At 39.4% G+C, this 20,314-nt stretch overlaps 1 protein-coding gene across 4 annotated transcripts in view; it reads right to left on the minus strand.

The window, feature by feature from the left end:
• Nucleotides 1–6,806, minus strand: part of dlgap1b (discs, large (Drosophila) homolog-associated protein 1b) — a 90,212-nt gene extending 83,406 nt beyond the window's left edge. For all 4 annotated transcript variants that reach the window (XM_040126679.1, XM_040126680.1, XM_040126678.1 and 1 more), the window contains exon 1: nt 6,391–6,806. The gene's annotated coding sequence lies outside the window, so the exon portion shown is untranslated. The remainder of the gene's footprint in view (nt 1–6,390) is intronic.
• Nucleotides 6,807–20,314: the final 13,508 nt, after the last annotated feature.

A 20,314-nucleotide genomic window follows, 5' to 3' on the forward strand; every position in this document is an offset into this window, starting at 1 on the left:
TGAACAGCTCTACTGGAGCAAGTTGAAGGACTGCTCCAGCAAATTAGTACTGCACATAAGTTTGGGAACTTGTGAGCTCCAAAAAACACTGAATCCTACCTTTCCCATAATTTGCTTCACTAGGGTCCTTCATTAGATTCTCCCAGCTTCCTAAATGCACACTTTTTTTAAAACTCCATACCTCCAGTTTTTACTTCTCAAGGACACCTTATCCCACCACCCTTCCCCCCTGATAAAAATACTGGATGTCTCCTTCTCTTACTCCAAATAAATATTTACTTTGATAAATGCCAAACTGGCTCAAACTGAACCACAATTAAGGGACTTCTCCTGCATCTGGGCTAGACTTCATAATCCCTCATCAGTGTCTGGGAATGGTGAAAATGTCACATTAATTTGTTATTACAGAATGTGACACCCGTGCTATGTGGAGGTTAAAAAGGTTGACATGGCACTGATTGTGGCCCTTTCCTGTTCCAACGATCATTCCATCTAGGTGGCCATGGTTTGATGATTGCTGCAAAAAAATTATTCCTCGATGAAATAATGAATCTAGACGCCGAAGGAATAGGACATACATTAAAAACACCTTTTTAAAATGTGGGGATGATATCAAGAGCTATTAGTCTGACTAGACAGATGTCAGAGTATGAAAGTCACGAGTATCTCTCTCTTCAATAAAAAGCTATTTATGTAATAAAATAGTTTTAGTTTTGGCACCCCTTTGGATACAAAAATTGCCTACTATTTGGTCAACAAACCTGGCAAAACATAAATTCAGTTTCAAATGGGCTCTTTGTGCTTGATATTATTATATGCTAAAAAAGCATACACAATATACAGGATTACTTACACTGTTCCATCGCTACCATCATCTTTAGTGCCAAAACAAAACTATCTTGTCAAAATCTTCTCAAAAGAGGACTCAGCTCTCTCCTCTTGTCACTGCCAATCTAGTAGACAAGTCATCTAGACTTTCTTAAAGCTTCAGTCTGCATGTTAATCAGGGTCTCTGGCTTTACTGTGTACACATGCTAACAGACTTTGGTACAAGGAAATTAGCATCAAATTTGCTACTGGCTTTCCAGAGAGATCTTAGATTTGGCTATAAATGGTGTTAGGAAATATAGGGAAAAGCCCTGTTTAGAATTATTCATTATGTTTTTTACAAATATGCGCATATTGCTATTTCTGAGCCATGATTGCTTTATAATTAATGTGTGCCATTCATATATGCTAGCAAAATGCCGTGTCATAAAAGAGTTATTCCAATAAGAAATATGCCTATGACTCATTCACGTGCAGAGCAAAAGAACAGTTGAAGCAAAGAAGGGCTTCACTTAGCTTTAAGGAGCTGTTGACACACAGAATATAAAAATTGTAAGTCGGAAAATTGAACATGTGAACTTTTCATGGAAAAACATTTTAAGAGCATGACTGTTATTTGACTTTTGATGATATTTGATCGTGATAAAGATAGAAATATAAGTGGAAGAACTTACTTTTTATATGAGAATGTGCCTTAGCGAGGCCATCCAGGGTCACAGTTTTTGAAGTCTATGAATGTGCATTTTCTTGTTTTCCTTTCCTTTGTTGGCTCTCCTATTTTTTGTCAGTGTTCTTTATATTTATTTATTTATTTACTTGTTATTTAGTCTCTACACCATTTCTTTTATTACATTTTTTACCAAGTTTTGTTCTTGAAATCATGTAAAGATCTACTTGCTGTCATGTACCAAGCCATTTCTTTAAAATTAAGAAAAAGATACTAAAATGCCAAAAAACAGACAAAGAAATGCAAGTAAGGTTATTTACAAAACGATTTTGACACCATATCTTGACCAATAATTTTCCTCAAAAGCTTGCAATACATTTTGTTATACACAATGGTGCATTTGCACTCCTTGCACACATAATTATCAATCAGAGCAAGCAATCTGATACTGAAGCATGAGTCTATGTATAATCCACTGGTTCCACGATTAAGCAACAAATCTGCTGTTCACAGACACATTATTGTTGGTATCAGTTCTGCAGATGACCATACACACCACGATACTTCATTAAAACCATCCACAGAGTTATCTCTGAGATGACTTTTTCCCAGAGGAGGTATTTGTGTATCTGTATTTCTCCATACAGGCACTCGCCTCATGGAGGATATCAGAATACACCGCTATCAATAAGACTGTTTAAACGAGCCATTCAGCTAGCAGAGAGTTTGTGTTTATGGAATTGCAATAATGGGATGTGTCCGCCGCCACCCCACACACAAGTTCAGTAACACTTGAAAATTGCTTAGCATTCACTAGCTGCTTCCAGCACAGAAAGGGATATACATCAGTACTGAGAGAGAGAGGGAGAGTGTGTATAAGCAGTCCTCCCCAGTGTCTGGCTGAAGCCTCCCTGGTGGATTATGTTACCCAACAATGGACGTGGCCTTTCACAGTCAGAGCATGCTCCAATAGCTGGAAGGCATACAAACATGCCTCTCTTCCCCTGTCCTTTGCTCTCCCAAAAGAATTGACATTGTCCCCTGGCAAATGCAGGTCTACAGTATGTCTTTATATCAACAAATGAGTGCCCTAGTTTCTGGTGAAAGGCAAATAAAAAAGCAAGCTATCACACAAAAGCATTTCAACAGAACGCGCTGTGACATAAATGGCATCACACATGGAATGGGACTCAGGGTCCCTGCATGCTTGTGAAGACAAAAAAAACGTGACACCATTGTGGCTTTTAGCTTCTCCTAAGTAATCAAAGAAAGACAAGACAGACGGCTCGGCAGGACTGCGCAGAGATAATGATGTGGTAAGACATACTGTACGCTACTGTGTGTTTATAATGTGTGTGGAGAACATACACTGTCAACACAGAGATGGAGAGGCAGCCTGAGCCATAGACTGTACTAAGTCCTGCAGGCATGAGCAGGCATGAAGGGAGGCTGCAATGGTAAATACCGCTCTTCATCCGACATTCAATAGTTCTGACTTAAACACTGCTGCACACACAAATATCCCTCAGCACAATACTGTATATAGAGCAAAGTGCCTTCATCAGAAAGTGTATTGTACTTTGCCTCATGCTTCAGTTGTAGCCTGATATCTGGGTCGTGGGTTTTACCCCCAAATTAATTATTTGACAGCTGAGTGACTGTCTCAGCTAAATTAACATTTTATGGTGATTGCTGACATCCAAGAGAACATTAAAAAACAACTTACAATATCAGTCATGCTTTTCAGAATAAATCCTAGGGAGCAGAAAGTGAATTTTTTTTTTACAGCCTAAAACTCCTCAAAAGGCAGATAATCTCAGAAGAGCAGGATTAGTACATTTTTTTGAGCACTAAGTCTATGTTCATTCAGTGTGACTAACAATCTGCCCTGGTACAGTGAGGCCTGTTTCATAAGCAGTGGCGCACACACTCCTCATGAGACCCTGTGCATGGTCTTCGGTGAGCACAGGCTTTATAAAGAAGTTCAGTTCTCTAAACCTCACAGTTTGGAGCACAAAAACATAAGGTTCTCCACTGGTTTTTCCAAGGTATGTGACTACACACCTTGTTCTCCTTGCATTTAAAAAAAAAAAACCCGCAGGAGAAAAACTGAAGAAATTAAACTGGCATGCTGACAGCTCCCAAACGACCAATCAGAGCAGCAAAGTGTGTCGGAAGGTGCACAGACTGAGTTTACAGAACTAGTGCAGGAGTGCTTGAAGAGTCCCCTCAGACCAAACTAGTAAGTCTTATTGGTACGAAGGAGAAGCCTTAGACACAGAAGATGTCCTGTTCTCATAAGTGAAGCACTGAAAAGAAACAAGATGTAGTAGGACCTGACGAGGCTCTGCTCAGTAGAACAGTGCAGCAAAATTAAAATTCAGCAAAGAAAAGTACACAGCCTGGAACTACAGCACATCAGAGAATACTGCTATAGCTGACTCATCATTGCTGTCACCCACAACCTTCATTACAACACAACAGTGACTTCTGGCCTTCCCTAATAAAACCTAAGGGGGACAAGTTATGAGCAACAGCTATGTCATCAATGTGCATTGCAGAATCTTCCTTGCCATCATCATCCCTTATTTTTTTTATTTATTTTTTTTTATTGTAAGCCCTTAGGATGGTTGAGAGCAATATTTGTGCCACTACTAGTCTTAGCCTCCTTTCTGCCCCTCAGGCTGCTCAAATCTGATGGCCCTTTTATAATTTCATTTTAATCTCAGGGTTCCACGGCTTCAAAGTCAAGCTCAAAACAGAACAGCAAACACACCAACAAAGCCATTTGGACTTTCCGCAATGACACATTTACATCCCGACATAATTATCTGCATAATTACACAGCAAAGCAAGACTTGCTGGTCATGGAAGAACTGTGAAAAATATGCAGAGATGTTAAATAATCAACAACCCTCATCTCCCCTCGAAAGATTCCTCAATATTCCACTGGCAGCATGTGGAAAAAAAAGTGGCTGAGGCATTGTTTACAGGTATTTTGTAGCAGAGCAGATCACCTCATGTTTTAACACAGCACAGGCAGAAGCAGGATAAGCCCTCTGCTAATTGACAAAGGAATAAAAAGAGGCAGTCTCAGAGATTCTCAAGCAAGTGGATTCCTATATTCTCATCACCTGTGCGTGGCTGAGATATATGGAAATACAGGATGGATAAAGGAGGAAGCTACGACAGCTGGTAACAGCATCAAGACAAAAAGGAAGCTAATGAAGTACAGGCACAGGGTTGAGAGTTCAGCACTGAGTCCATCGTTATCTGACAGGCAAAGAGGAAATGCAGCTAAGGATCAGTCCAACATCTACACAGTCATATGAAGCCACTGCAGTCAGGCATACGAGCAAGATACAGACAGTCTCTAATGGGGGATGGGATGGGAAGAGGGAGCAGATGCTGGGGCCTTGTGTTTAACAAGGAAAGCATTCACGTTTATGGTCTAAGGAAGTGACACAAGCACTGAGGGAAGATCAACAGATTGTGGGGCTGATCGCTGCTTCTTTGAGATAAGGGAATGCGCTCGCAAAAATGTCTGCCTTGCAATGCTTTTCACTTAGAGTAGGCAAGAAGAAGAAGATAAAGAGTGAAGGAAAAAAATATTAAATATGCCTCTTATTCTCTTGCACATTACCTCAAATCTGGAGGATCTGTGTGAGCTGAAGCTTTCAGTTCCCATTCCTACATTATTTCAGTGCTTAATTCATTACGGTAAGCGACTAATAGCTTCTTCATACTTGGTTGACCTCTTACCCTTGATCCCTGGAGTCACAACAACAACTGCAGTTTTGCCAGTTGGCTCAGTGCCCTTCCACATGCACAACAACAATTTCAGTCTATTCTAATAACGTATCGTTTTCATCTACACCACGAGCCATTAACACAGCTTTGTTCTTGTAGACGAACTGGCCGTGCATTTTCATCAGATAAGTGATCCATTCATCCTGCAGCTGGAGTTAGTCCAGGGAGTAAATTACAAATGTAATGTTGTTCGTTTATGCCAGCTGAATTTCACAGGCCACTACTTGTGGCAGTAATTTTAATGACTGGAATCACACGTTCAGTTTTGAGTGGTGCTGTCTCTGCAGACCACATGCAACATCAAGCCAATTTCCAAGAAGACTGACTGAACCAAAGAGCCTAAATAAATCCACTGAGCAGACAGATTGCTGTGGTAATAAGGTATGGTGCCCCAGTACCCATCAGTTGAGTGCCTACAACCTGCAAAGCTTCAGAGTCTACGATGGAAGGAAGATGTGGCAAGATTACCAACTCTTGGTCTTGGCCACAGAGAGTGATATGATGGCACATGTTCTGCTGGCCATTACTACATCTTCATCCCACAAGTGGCACCAGTCTGTTCAGTTTTTTTTTTTTTTTTTTTTGGCTTTTAGTGGTTAAGAAAAAACAAAAACAAAAACGAACGATGCCATGTTTGTCTTGCAAAAGGGGCCAAATTTATCAACTTATCCTCATGTTGAAATGCCAAAGGCGCCAGCGCAGACGCGGTTGCTCGGTCAAGGCGCACGGATAGGACGGTTAGATATTTTACTCCAGCCTCATTATTACTTACTGCAAGTAGTAGGGAATGCTGTCAACGTGCCACTGGGGACAATGCAGTCTAACAACTTTGTCAAAACAAATCACCTTGCTTCTTTAAGAGCCCGGCTTAATTGGAAAGTTATGGGAATTTAAACCATTAACGCAGTCTGTCATGCGAAATCTGGTGCTAAGAAGAGAAAAGCAGCATGACGAGAAAAAAAAAAAAAAAGTAGCTGACGGAACATTATACTAAAAATCATCGATTTTAACTGATGACAAGTGCAAACAAATTCTCACCGCAGAATGAATGAAACGAGCAAACAGTTTGCGCATTTGCCCCCTACCTTGTCAACACAGTAGACTTGCCCCCTGAGAGTCGCCTCGAGAGCGTAATCCTCTGAATCCCGCCGAAAATTGCCTCGTCGCCTTTGCGATTATTGCGAGTCGGGATTGATCATATAGGACGTCACCGGGACGGTAAGGTCCCGTACACCGTAGGATCTTCCTGTACCGCTCCGTCTGTGGGCTGCGGAGGCATCACTGAACGTATGAAACAGCGCTGCACATGAACGGAGAGCGGGAAAGCCCGACATGGAGCCTGCCGTTTGGATTTGTCAACCGTCCAGGCATCCAAGTTTGACTCTTCGCGTCGTTCTGCAACACATTTTTAGAGATAGACGTAGCTAAAAAAAACTCAAACGATATTAAAAAATTGTACCACTATTAATACTGGTAACCTGTTGCGGATAAACATAACAGAAAACAGGGAAGGGATGCATCATTTGAAGTGCGCCACAGGTGCATTTAATTGATCGATAATTAAGTAATTGAGGCTAATGCTAAAGGCTAACGCCAAATTCACTTGTATATATTTACTTGTGAGGTTTGGCTAAATGTTTACATATTGTGTGTCAAATTATGCCCTATGATTGTTACAGAAATGGCCCTCAAATAATAGAAATAATGGAACATTGTGATATTTGTGTTATGGAAAATGAAATCCCTCGTGATTTGTTAAAAAGCAGAAGCTGCTGAACAGGTTTTTCAGCAGTTTTTTTTAATCATCTAAAACAACTTTTGTGTTCAGTCACACACCCACAAAAAAAAAGGAAAAAAAAAAAGGGAAGAGAGACAGTTGTTCAAGACAGTGCACACAGGAGCATCACACAGACAACTCCCATCACTCTCTGTCTTTCTTTAGCAGATACTGATGAATGACTGGAGGCTACTCTGCTGGGAGAGAGCAAGAACCAGCAATACAGGCCAGCCTCTGCTCTGTGCCTGCCAGGAAGCATAGATCTAAAAACAACGGCTGCATACTTCAGTGGCATAACCCTGGCAAAAGCAGCAAGCAAAGACTGAACTTGCTGTAGGCTACTACGGACTTTGCATGATCGGGGCTTTACCAAGTCATTTATGGATTTAGAATATAATACATGGCACTGGTTTGGATGTGAAACCGCATAAAGAAATGTCTGCATTGAGACATTATCTGGGGATTTACTATAGCCTGACGCCTTTTCATCAACCAGCAATCAACAATTTATTGGTGGAAGTCGGTCAATGAAGGCGTTCCATGAAAGTGTCGGTGAAATCAATATTCCCCCATGGCACAATGCATCCAGAGAGAGAGAGAGAGAGAGATGGATGGAGAGAAAAAAAAATAAGCAGCTCTAATGAATGGCAACTTTTGCACCATATGCAAATAATTGTCTGTGTTGCCAGCGAAACATTACGAGTGAACTGGGGTGAAATGGATTAGTATAATTCACTAGTCATATCAAAACGTGCTAATTCAGCCAAAAAAAAAGCAATTTTTCTCCCTTTTACTCTTCATTTGACTTTAATTGTAGGCGGAATGGTTTAATCTTGCCTAATCCCAAGGTGATGACTGATTTGTCTTGGGGGAAAACTAATTGTCACCCAAAGATGATTGCAGTAAATCTTTAAGAGCTGTCTTTGAAGAACAACGAGTACTGCTATCTATATGTTTAAACAAGGATGGAGTGTGTGTATACAGTGTCTTTAAGGTTAATTATATTAAAATTCAAGATTGTTTTCTGTGTGTGGTGGCTTTGAAGGGGACTTGTGGTGGTGCAGTTAGTCCCTCAGGAGGCATGTGCGAAATTATTTATGTCACAGCATCTTGCAAGTACACCCATGATGCTAGCCTACACATCAAAGTGTGTTACATGGATTTGCCTTTCCTCAAAATCCATCTTGAGGCTGAAAAACAGGAAAAATATGACTACAAAAAATAAAATCCTAAAATCCCCGAGGCTTGTCAGCAAATCATTTCCGCAAGACTTAAATTACATTCATGTTTATTTTAAAAAGTGTAACTGAAAAAAAGACACAGTATTTATTTGGAATTCATGTAACAGCAGTGTTTGAACACATTATACATTTAAGAATGAAGGTGAATGTTGCTGCATGCATGTTGTCAAGACATTTGTGGATCCTGTCTGTAGCAGAATCCAGTTCATATTTTACCCCTCTCTCTGCCTCAACATGCAACAGCCAGCTATTTATCAATAATTCATACCAAAGGAGGTAGTTGCAAACATATGAAAGGTGACACTGAGAGTGCAAAGTAACTGTTAGGTTACTTTGTTGTCATAATTACCAGTAAATCACATTTTGACGGTTTGTCAGACCCTCAGACTATTTAGGTCTCCAAAAAGAACTCCAAAACTCCAAAAAGAAGCCATTATTCTGTATAACTTGCTTGTTATATATGCATTTCAATGACTCAGTCACAGCACATATTATGTATTAGATATATCAGATATATAAGATATATCGGATGTGATTAATCAGATTTATGATGCTGGCAGATGAAGCACAAGCCATATTATTGTAAATTATTAATCACTTTACATCATTAAAAATTCTGCTGATGCAATGAGAGTCTTGTAACAGTGAAAAGCTTAAACAGTATTTTTTAAAAATTAGACCAAAACATCAAATAACACTAAAAAGACGTCTTTGCATGTGGAGATGAATATTGCATGCAGAATAAATACAAGAAATCTGAACTGCATAACATCTGAAAGAAAAACAGAATCATATTTTTATTTGAGACAGCATATCGACTGCAGCAGTAGTATGCAGCAGATGTCACCCAGTTTCAGTGTTACCTTCCCATCCCCTCCTCGGCTGCCACTCATCTTCCCATCTTCTGCTGCTTCCCTCAAAACAATTTCAGACTTGAGAGATTAGCAGGTCTCAGCTACGAGGCGTGGCTGGGTGAAATCAGTTTCGCTGGATGGGAGACCATAAGCATGTTCCAAACCCAGCATTTTCAATCGATGCTCATGAAATGGCCCAGAGGGACGTCTGCAAACCTTTGATGTTCCCTTGAAGACTCTATCACTTTTCGACTTGATTTATTTCAGGCCCCTTTGTCTTGAGGCAAATTAATTCCAGCCTGAGAAGGTGACACCATCAGTATTTAATTTCAACCTTGCAGTTTGTATGCACATTTTTAATGTAAAGAGCAGACAGTGTTGTGGTGTGAGCATCCTGGTCTTAAGTTAAGAAATTGCGCTCGTTGCATTTTGTAATTGCTCAATTAATGTTACACATTTTCTCACCCGAGAAAATTATAATTCATATGTGAACCTTCTTAACCAGAGTATTCACATGAAAGAACCAAGCTAATGAACAGTGCTAGAAGATTTGCTTATATTCTGTAGGGACTCTGGATTATACAGTATATGCTAATTACTGTATGTTGTTTACTGTATACTAAGGTTCCTTCTTCAACCATTGAAACACTAGTAAAAACACTAAGAATAGAGATGGCAATGACGCTGAATAATTCAAACGCAGGGGGTGGAATACACAACCAGTCTTTCCATAAGCCTTAAAAAAAAAAAAAAAATACAAGCCTTAGAAATGCTGATATCAAAACAGCATATTACCCTCAATGCAGAATCTGTTTGTGTATTTTATGTGTGTTTGTATGTAGACATATTCATTTGTTAAGAGTGTGTGTACCACCATTGCCTAGTCATCTGAGGTCCAAGATACACTTTACGCAAGGAAGAGCCAATCACTTCAGTGTCTTCTGTGGATCAAGTTCATTCAGTTGAACTCAGTGGATTTATAGATAAATAACTGATGAGTAACAAATTCTGAAGAATGACTTAGAAGTAGTCATTACACATCAGTAAATTATCTACGATTTATAAAAGTTGCTTCAGCTTGTCCCAGAGAGTCTACAAGGTCCACTTTCCATTTGTGTTAAATATAGTTCAGTGTACAGGTCTGCATTTTAATGTGGACCATGTGGACTCCAACGGGTAAAAACAGCTCCGTTCACCCATTGGGTGTTTTAAAAATCTCATCCTGAACAGCACAGGCAGCCCTTACACTTTTTATTTCCCACATTCATGCCACTGCCCTCTTTCCCATTTCCTCTTTATGGGACTTGTGTTTTTAACACTACCCGAAACTTTACAAAAGAAATTCATAGAGAAGTACTAAATATTGAACAGCACAAGTGAGAATGTTGCAGCGGTCGTCTGTCAGTACAGTGCACGAGTAAGATGGAACAAGATTTTCGGAGTACGGCAAAAGGCCGAACCCTAAACCAGCTGTAATGAAGGAGCAGTGCAATATTCACATCCCTTTGGTATAATGATATTCTCGTGCATGATGTTCAGGAGAAAGCAAAACAAATGTTTTCCAAAAAGTCAAACTATTCTTTTAATTTCCTGTCAATAAACTAAGCTATTATTCAGCTCAACAATAGCACTGTTCTGCAGTGAGCAAATTAACAGAAGCAAGTTGAGGTTTGGGGTCTTGCTCAGAAACGTTCTGACAGGACACACAGCTGCAGATGAACACCTCGCTGCTTCACAAATTGAAGAGCCGAGCCTCCAGTCATGGGGAAGACTTGGGATGGCCTCCCCTATAACCAATGTGCAACCTTGACACTGGATGCTTTATACATTCCAACAGGCTGTCATTAAACCAGAACTCTGAATTTCCCCCCTGGGAAAGAGCTGTTTATACTGGCACAATTGGCATTGTGTTGTTACTGTCTGTCGCCATGTTGTCATTCTGTAGCTTTCATGTCCTTTTGGCAGAGACAGGCAAGAGCAATTCCAGCGTGAACTGTTCACTGCAGGTAGAAGGTGCTGAGAGAACCAAACAGTGACTACATTATCTTTGCTTCGCTGCACTGCTTCCTCTTCGCTTTTATTGCTCTTTGTCCTCTCCCTCACTCCTTTTCTCTGACTTTCTCATTCTGTGGACCCCTTAATTCAGAATGTCCCAACTGAAGTGACAGGTGTCAGAAGGGCTCCTCTCATATTGGCTAAAGTCTGTGACCTTGGAAAAGACTAAGCCTGCGTAACGTTCATCAGAACATCTCTTTACTCTCCAAACAAGTCCAAAAAAAAAAAAAAGCAGAAATGGAATTTTAATTTTAATGAAGTTGTTTAATTGAAAATGAAAATAGAATTTCAAGAAAGGTGATTAAGTTAAAGGAAAATGTCCACTGAAAACCACTACCTACTGGAAAAAAATGTTTTTTACTCTAAACATTGTTATCATTATTGCTCTCCACTGCATCCAAATGCAACAAGTGCAGCCACCTTTCTCTCAATGGATGCTGGGGAATGTGATGAATCATCTGTAGCAGAATTAGAAATGGAATGGTTATTACATTACATTAAAGAATAACACAAATTTATGATTCAATGTAAAAACGTTTGAGAATGGAGGTTTCCTAAAGGTAGAGTCAGGAAAAAATGTCTTTGTGAGAAACAAAACCACACAAACCTTCCCTGGAATCAAGCAATTCCATATTTGAAACACTCTAACAGTGCCACTAAATCACCGTGTATTCTGCTGCTGGGAGTTTATAGCACTGACAGTATTGGATTTAGAGATGAAAGAGCGGGGTGGGGGGGATATGAAAGTAAATCATGGAGGATGGAAAGAAAGACAGCTTGTGAATGAGAGACATGCTGCTGCGGGCAGACGTGCTGTTAAATGTTAGTTTGCGGAAGGAAATGTTTGACGCTGGGATATCAGGGAGGGATCGTTTCTTTATATCCACCATCAACCGTAACCACAGTTACAGTATGTGTACCTTAATAAGATACACTCTCTTACACAGACCAGAGGGGCCAAGATGCTCCAAGGCACACGTGGTCTCATTTCTCTTGACATCAGTCTCTCTGCAGCTACTGCTTGTCATACGCTTGTCATCTTTGTGAGGCCGCCATTTTGTCTCCTGCATATTAAACATTCCATTTAGCTTTTTGTTTTGTTCCATTTTGCATCATTTGTAGTGCAGGCTGGATAATTTAAGGAGACCGCTTGAGTTTAAAATCAAGTGGAACTGCATGATAGGACTGGAATTTTTAAATCATTTGGGATATCGCTGTGTATGAGATGAAAAGTGTATATGACTGTGTGCGTACAGGATGTTGACAAATGAAAGGAAAAATGAAACATAAAGTGTTTTAGGAAGATGACGGGCCTCCTGAAGCTGCCAGAACAGCTTCTCTGCAAGTCTCTGAAAATGTATTCGAGGGATGAAAACAATTTTTCAAAAATATTCCCTAATTTGGCGTTTTGATGATGGTGGTAGAGAATGCGGTCTAACACAGCGATTCTTTTTTTGTGACCCCACAAAATAAAGCAATGTCTACTTGTAGCCCCTCGTCACAGGTTACGTAGGTCTACTGGTTGTGACCTGCTCCACTAAAGACTGGCTTTTTTCTTGTTTTGTTTGAATAATTTTCACAGCCCCAAAGAAGTAAAATTGGCCAATAATTTACAAGGAAACAAGAGTTAACGTTGCAGCCAACCTAGAAGCTCTGTGGGGCTGGACCATACAATGTACTTGGGGCAACAAGCCCTCCTGGTCAAGCTAAATGACCATAAAGTGTCACTTGACCCTACCCTCCGATACAATCCATAGGAGCGTACCACCAGCAGGCATACTGGACCTTTGTCATAACGGTAACAATAGTCCACACCTGGTTAAGGTTGTGAAACGGTCATGGTTTGGTTAGGTTTAGGCAAAAGACCTACTTGGTTAGGTTTAGGAAAAGATTGTGGTTTGGGTTAAAATAAATACTTCCTGAAGGTTAGAGGACCTTTTTTGTCATGGTTACAATGATTTATGGTCGTGGAATGGTCATGATTAAAAGAAACAACCACTGACTATCACTTTCATACTGGAAATGAACAGTGGTGCTTTGATCTAAAAAGTATGTCAGCATGCTAACATGCTTAAGAAAATTAGCAATAAACACAAAGGACAGGGGGGAGTAAGATTGGATGTGATCTTTGTGAAATGCCATCAAAGCTGAAAATATGGTGTCTACTGCTGGTCAATAGAGGTGAATAATTTTTAGTTTCCAAACAAACCTCATTTTGGTGTAACTCCTTTCTTTTGTTAAGCAATGTGTGAGCAAGAACAAATTTTGGAGCTCAGAATAGCTTCTTTTATTTTGAGAAATGAATATGTGGTGTCTTTAAATGTTTGATTCTGCAGGCTGCACAGTTTCAACAGTTTTCTAATAATGTCGAAATTATAGTTCTGAGACTCTTGATTGCATTTAGAGGCTAATATGTTCCACCCTCACCTTTGCTGTCCTTTGCCATCGTCATTTATAATCTAGTTGGCTCAGCCACCACTATTGGTCATGGCAGTGTAATTGTGACATTAGGAGGTGACTTGGTCCCAGAGGGGTCCACAGATGTCGTCCACAAATACAGTGTGAAAGTCACATAGCCAGGGCTGTGAGGAAATAAACAGTCCAAATACACAGAGCTTGTTAGTCATGGTCCCTAACTACTAAATGGTTCGTGTAGGAATGCCCCATTTGTCCAATCTATTCTGTAGAGAAACAATGCCAGGGAAACTGTTGGCATGCGTAACTATTTGAATTTAAGATCTTTTCAAATATTTTTTTCTCATCTGTGATTGATCTAGGTTTCTGACTACAAACTGTTTTCTGTTTATGTAGGTCTCTGCCAGTTCAAGGTAATTGCTTTTCTTGCTGGCATCAAAAAAAAAAAAAAAATGTTGACAATATTTTAATATTTAACAGTGTTTGGGTTTAATTGCTGTGTGATGCAGACAGCCTAGAAATCCTATGGGAATTCCTTGTTGCCAAGACCGACACGAGTCATAGAGTGGATCATTATGTATTACCAATATGACAGTGATCTTTTATAATACCCATCATGCACATATTTCTCATAATGGAAGTGAACAAAAATGGCGGGCGTGTAATTGGATATGATTTCATTCATTAGATGATGTTCAGCCAACATATTGGGCCTTGTCCCCTGCAACGGTACAGGTCATAGCAACCTGAAAGAGTCATTCAGACACAATGTGGGATTATAGCATCAGAAATTGAGCTAAATACTGTTCTGCGTGTTTTGAGATAAATTGAGCTTCATAAACTGAGATGTTTATGAGCATGTTGTTCATGAAGAACTGTTAGTGTTCATTATTTTCTCCAACATGTATCAGGTGTTATGACTCACTTGTATTGTACAGTGTAGTGTATGCTCTCTCAGTTTCTAAGTGAGTGTATACCTACGTATACTGTATATCCTGCATGTTTGTCTGCAAGAGTCCACAAAACGTTTAACCCAAGCTCTCCTGGAGGAGCTCTGGATTAATTATCGCTGAGCGTTAAGTTCAATACACCACAATGCAACATCTGGTGCCGGGTGAGGAAACTGGCAGGGGATGTTTCCTGTGTTGAGTGGTCCCTGTAGAAAGGTTGAACCTCAGCTGTGCTGCCGTGTCACAGCCTGCCTGCCAACTTGGACGACTGCAATCATAGCTACTCTACAACCAATCGATTAGTTGCCGGGGAAAAAAAAATTCTGCACTTTATCGTAGCAAGTGCCTAATAAGGCGCATTATAGCGATAACGTGCCCTAGTAGCCTTATTATTAGCCTAAATGAATTATAAATAAACATGAAGAGTAAGTATTTGCAGAATATTAAATAATATCAACCTAATTGTTTTATACTGAAATGAAAAAAAAAAGATTCGGAGCTGACCAGTGTGTACTGTCCATATTCATATGTTATTTCTGAAAATAGAACTACATCAACTGGTGATCCCAACTACTGAGAAATATACAGTCAAAGCCTCAAGTCGTGAACACAAAAGTTGACAGAATATCCTATTGGAAACAAGTTAGCCTACTGTTTTTAGATGATATGCCATGTTTGTTGATGAGTTGTGATATGCAAATTGCTGTTTGCAAAGTTTACAATTGACTTTTAGTTCATTTATTTTAAGAAAATGTAGTCATACAAGCTGCTTCTTTGACTCCCCCCGCCACCAGTAATTGTCTGACCAATGACAATTTAGTCAGACTAGAGCATATCGACCAACCAATCTACCATTTGCCCAGGAGACTACAGGCCTACTGCCCACAAACTGAGTCTTGAGTAAATACTTGTTTTTATGTGACTTTAACTGTTGGAGTGTTATTGTTAACGAGCAGAAGAAACAAGTTATGCATGTAATACAGTGTTATTGTTTGTAATTTTATTGCATCTAAATCAGCCACAATGTTTACTGTTCCTCCCCTAACTCTATATCAGAGCTGTAATAGTAAGTAATGAAAAAAAATGTTCATATTTCTACAGCAACTATACTATGTCAGAGATACTTTGGGTGATACTGTAACTGTCCGATACATTAAACAGTATTAGACAATTAATAAAAATAAATCACATTTTATTAAGGATTTGTCAAGTAGCTTTGGTCAGAGAAGAGGTGGAGGTGGAAAAGACTGACTGATTAAAGAAAAAGATTTTTCTACAGTTTAATTGCATGAGACTCCGTATCTCAAAGTAACATTAATAGGTGTGAGAAGTGTCTCTGTGCAGAGGCACATCTTTGGATGAAGTCTAACCCTTTACATGTGAATTAAACATACAGTAAACTGATACCATACGCTCTGCCAATGACTCACTGCCACACTGTAAGGCAATAGTGCCATTCTGTGGTAGAAAGCTGCACACACAAAACCAGCAGTGACTTTTCATTATTACTAGCATATTACATACAGTATAAATCAGTACTAAATCAAAGACTATTCAGCCCTACACTTTCAATTAAGCCCAAAAATGCAAACACTTACAGTAAAAGAAAATGTATAGCTCTTAAATAATGCCTACGCTGTTCTTTCATGTAAAAAAATATATATATATTTTTGGGGAATTTTTTTCCCTGTAATCCAACAGCAACAAAAAAAATCTATGGAAGTCTATCTCAATTTAATTTTACAGGATGTGATAAATTATACACATGACAAGTTATTGCATAAATACTGTAACTGTAAGTAATGATTTCCAAGTCACATAATGCCATAAACCGCATCATCCCTAATTTACTTTGCTTTTACATTTGTGAAAGCAATGATGAAAATATATTGGTAAAATAGATTTGTAGAGAGTCATGGCCTGGTCAGTCTAAACTCCTGCATTGCTCACACCCAATCAGCTCAAACTAGTGCTGGTCCAAAATGAACAAACTAATCTTTTCTACTGGTATTTTTGAAAGGTTGATACGAATTGAGTTTACACTGGTACACACTGCCTCCAGGAAATAGTTGCATGCCCAATATTCTTAAATCTGACACTGGCAAAAAGTGGTTACCAAACTAACTCCAAGATAAAATGAAAGCATTACAACCTGGAATAGTGTTACAAACTCACTTGGGTACTGTCCGACAAAGTTTGTGCTTTGCAGTCTTCTGGGAAGGTGACTGACTAAAAGGTGGGAAACAGTACTCGAAAACTCAAAATACTTGATATATACTACTAATACTTGAAATACATTTAAAAGGTTCGGCACCACCTCATACTAATTGCCAGCAAAGGGGGGACTTCAAATTTTATAACTCGAAAGATGGTTTCTTCCAGTGCATCTATGATTTAGCCTCGGAAGTATCCCGTCCACTCTGCTTATTTATTAACTTTTTGTTTTATTCTACAATGTCACACTCCTCTCCTTATTTTCTTGACACACCCTGGTCTTTACTTCTTAGCCTGCTTTTAACAACTATACAACAGATTGTTTATGACAGGGGACGATAAGAGATAGTCATTGCAGGTCCATAAACAGGGATGACACGCACAATATAGGTATCATGCCAGGACAGGTTATGATGGGTACTGCATTTTCCTATTTCAGACCTGCAGCCACTGGACTACATTTGTTTTGGAAGAACTGGAAAGACTGAGGACATGAATATGTATTTTCAAGCATAGATTTAGTTTTTTTATGTATGAAGAAAATATTGTTTTGTTTTTATTGCTGTTTTTATGTCTAAAGTGGCAGTTGTAACCTCTTGTGGACTCTTAACCTCACAACCATCACCATGGTAAACCACAACCCAGCCCGCGTTCTGCTCATGTTTCTTGGATTGGTTATGTTTTTAGATGCTATGACATTGAACTCTCTATCAAGATTTGGCGCTAAATCAGGTGAATATTTGACAAATAAACTATATCAGTTGCAAGTTTTGTAAAGTATGGTATGTATGGAATAAATAATAAAATGTGCTTATCTCGGCTCAGGTGTTTTTCAGCAGAGCACAAATGATGTGACACTCAAGTATACAACACCCCTAACTCCTGCACAGTGGGCTCTGTTTGTCTGGGATTTCACATATATTTGGGTTTTTGCCATGTTTATATACTTCTTAGTGGGACTCTGTAGAAGGTAGGCTTCTGCACTATTCGTCATATTTCATGCATAATTTACAAAAGATGATAATTCTCAATAGCTGCATCATACGGCAGAACTATGTCTGTTAGTTCATACTTTTATCTCATCTTCTTGTATTATTGCATGCAGCAAATCACTCCACCTAGTCCAGAGGCAATTTAGTCGTCCTCTGTGCAGCCATTTTCTCTTTACAGGTTGCAGACTGCTCTCACATTGTATGAAAGAGTGATTATTTCCTCAAAGAAAAAGTCTGGTAGCTGTGGTGTATTTTCCATCTTTCTAACAATATTATCCTTGCTCCCCGCAGGACTGCTTATGACTGGATGTACATCACGCCTGCAATGTTACCCCATGGATTTCATGTCTCTGTCATCATCAACATTTCCTTTACCATCACATGGCTGTTTTTGTTTGACAGGAGTAAGTGTGTAAGTTCAGGTCTGCCAACCACACAAGTTCCTCTGTTTCTGAAAAACATGATCAACAGCATTTTTTTCTGTCGTTCATAGTAGTTTAAATGTCTGCTTTCCTGTGTGTGTATAGGTTGTTGCTACCAGTGCTGATAACCTCAGCACTAATGATGCTCACCAATTACATGATCCTATTTTTCTCCTGTCATGGACTGAAGATCTATGCAGCCTGGTTGCACAAATATCACAACGCAGACCTCTGGCATATCAGAATATCTGTAAAACTATATCATAGCCATTTTCTTTATATAATTTCTGGATAAAATATATGGGGGGTTTTTTTAAACAGGAAGGGAAAGCATCTGATTGTCAGCCAAACAATCAGATGTCTTTTATTTATAGAAACAGTGAGTAAAAAGCTTGTAAAAAAAAAAGTAATACATTCACCTCTTCAGCAAAACAAAGGTGCTCTTTGGTTTGAAGGGCAATGCATAAGCAGAAAGATGGAAATCCAAGGGTACTCTTAGTCCAAGTATTGTAAAGATGAAAAAGCCAATTTATGTGGAACTGTAGGGTGTATTTTAACTTTTACTGTACTTAAACATTGACTATTTTTCATTGCCGTCTCTCTGCGTTTGGGGATAACATGCTACTTCTACTTCTTAAGCTAAATACAGGCCGAAGATGTTTCACTAGTATTCACGCTCAAATTTGGCCCTGTACGGTGTTTCTAAAAACATGCCCATATGACACCCCCCCAACGTGACTTGCTGCACCAGGTTTTTTTTTGGTGAGAATGTGGCTTTTATGAGCTAGGAGTTATTGGTATAATTATAGCTTTTGAATATACTATGTCAACTTATTGTCCTTTGACGAACATTAGAGAGAAAATAGAGAGAAGCTCTGGGCGCTATTGTGTCTCCAAGTTTTTCTCCTGGGTGAGTATCCCCCCTATTTCCCGTCTTCTTGCTAAACTAAGCCAACCATCTCCTGGCTGTAGCTTCATATTTACTATACAGGCATGAAAGTGGTAAAGATCTTGTCATCTAACTCTCCGTGAAAAAGCAAACTACTCCTTTAAAGTAACATTTTATTAATCAGACGGCAGAATTCCATGTTGTTCCACTGCACGCTGCTGATGCACAAGGGTGCATAAGGGTTAGGAAGCCAGTCACTGGTTCCAAAGCTGCTGGCTGCTCCATCAAACATATCTAAAGAGTGAATCCCTACCAAAATTCTCAGTCCTACTGGCTCTGCAAAGGCTGCACACAAGGCAACTGTGGCCTGAGATTAGGAGGCTAGAAGCACCCGATTTAGGCTATAGCAAACCTTGAGATTGGTTTCCAGTCCCTCCTTGCCTCGCACTTGATTTAAAGAGGATGTGATATATATGGTCACATGACAGACCAGCATCCAGTACAGTAAACTGTATTTGAAGTTTACAGAGAATTTGACAAAAGATTCAGGATTAGGACAATGCCAGATGCCACAGAAGCTGGACACAGCTTTCAAAATGGCTGCTTGTAGAGCTGAAACTATTAATCCAGCAAGATTTTATAGACTAACCAATTAATCAAAAAAAATACATATATATCAAAAGATTGGTTAAAAATGATTGTTAATTTCAGGACTAGCTGCTTACACATGAATATGAATCTTTTAATGAGTTTATAGTTTGTACAATGGCGGTTCCAACATTAAGGTAAGGATAATTATATGCCTAAATAGACATCTGTATTGGTAATCATTCAGGCTTTGAAGTCTTCATTCGTTTTGTTGAATTAGGTGCAAAATGGAGTGGCAGTGTATGCAACATGGGGGACCCTCTCCACTCTACTGAACCTGACGATATACTTACAGCATCAGACAGAAGCATTTAGATGTGACTGTCTCTGCTGCTGCTTCTGATGGAGCTGTTAGCCTGGTGAACCTGACTCCTTGCTGTGTTATGACATTAGGCTGTCAGGTGGTTTTTCCTGCCCTGAGAGATATTACATGAGCAAAGGAACCCAGGTCTTTTTTCTTTCTCTCCCAGGTTTCTGTTAGAGAACCTCTACCTTGATGAGCATGTGTGTAACATTGTGACCATCTACCCTGTGGTAGTCCTGTGGTTGACA

The sequence above is a fragment of the Xiphias gladius genome, chromosome 5 (genome assembly GCF_016859285.1).
Source record: "Xiphias gladius isolate SHS-SW01 ecotype Sanya breed wild chromosome 5, ASM1685928v1, whole genome shotgun sequence".
Lineage (NCBI taxonomy): Eukaryota > Metazoa > Chordata > Actinopteri > Istiophoriformes > Xiphiidae > Xiphias > Xiphias gladius.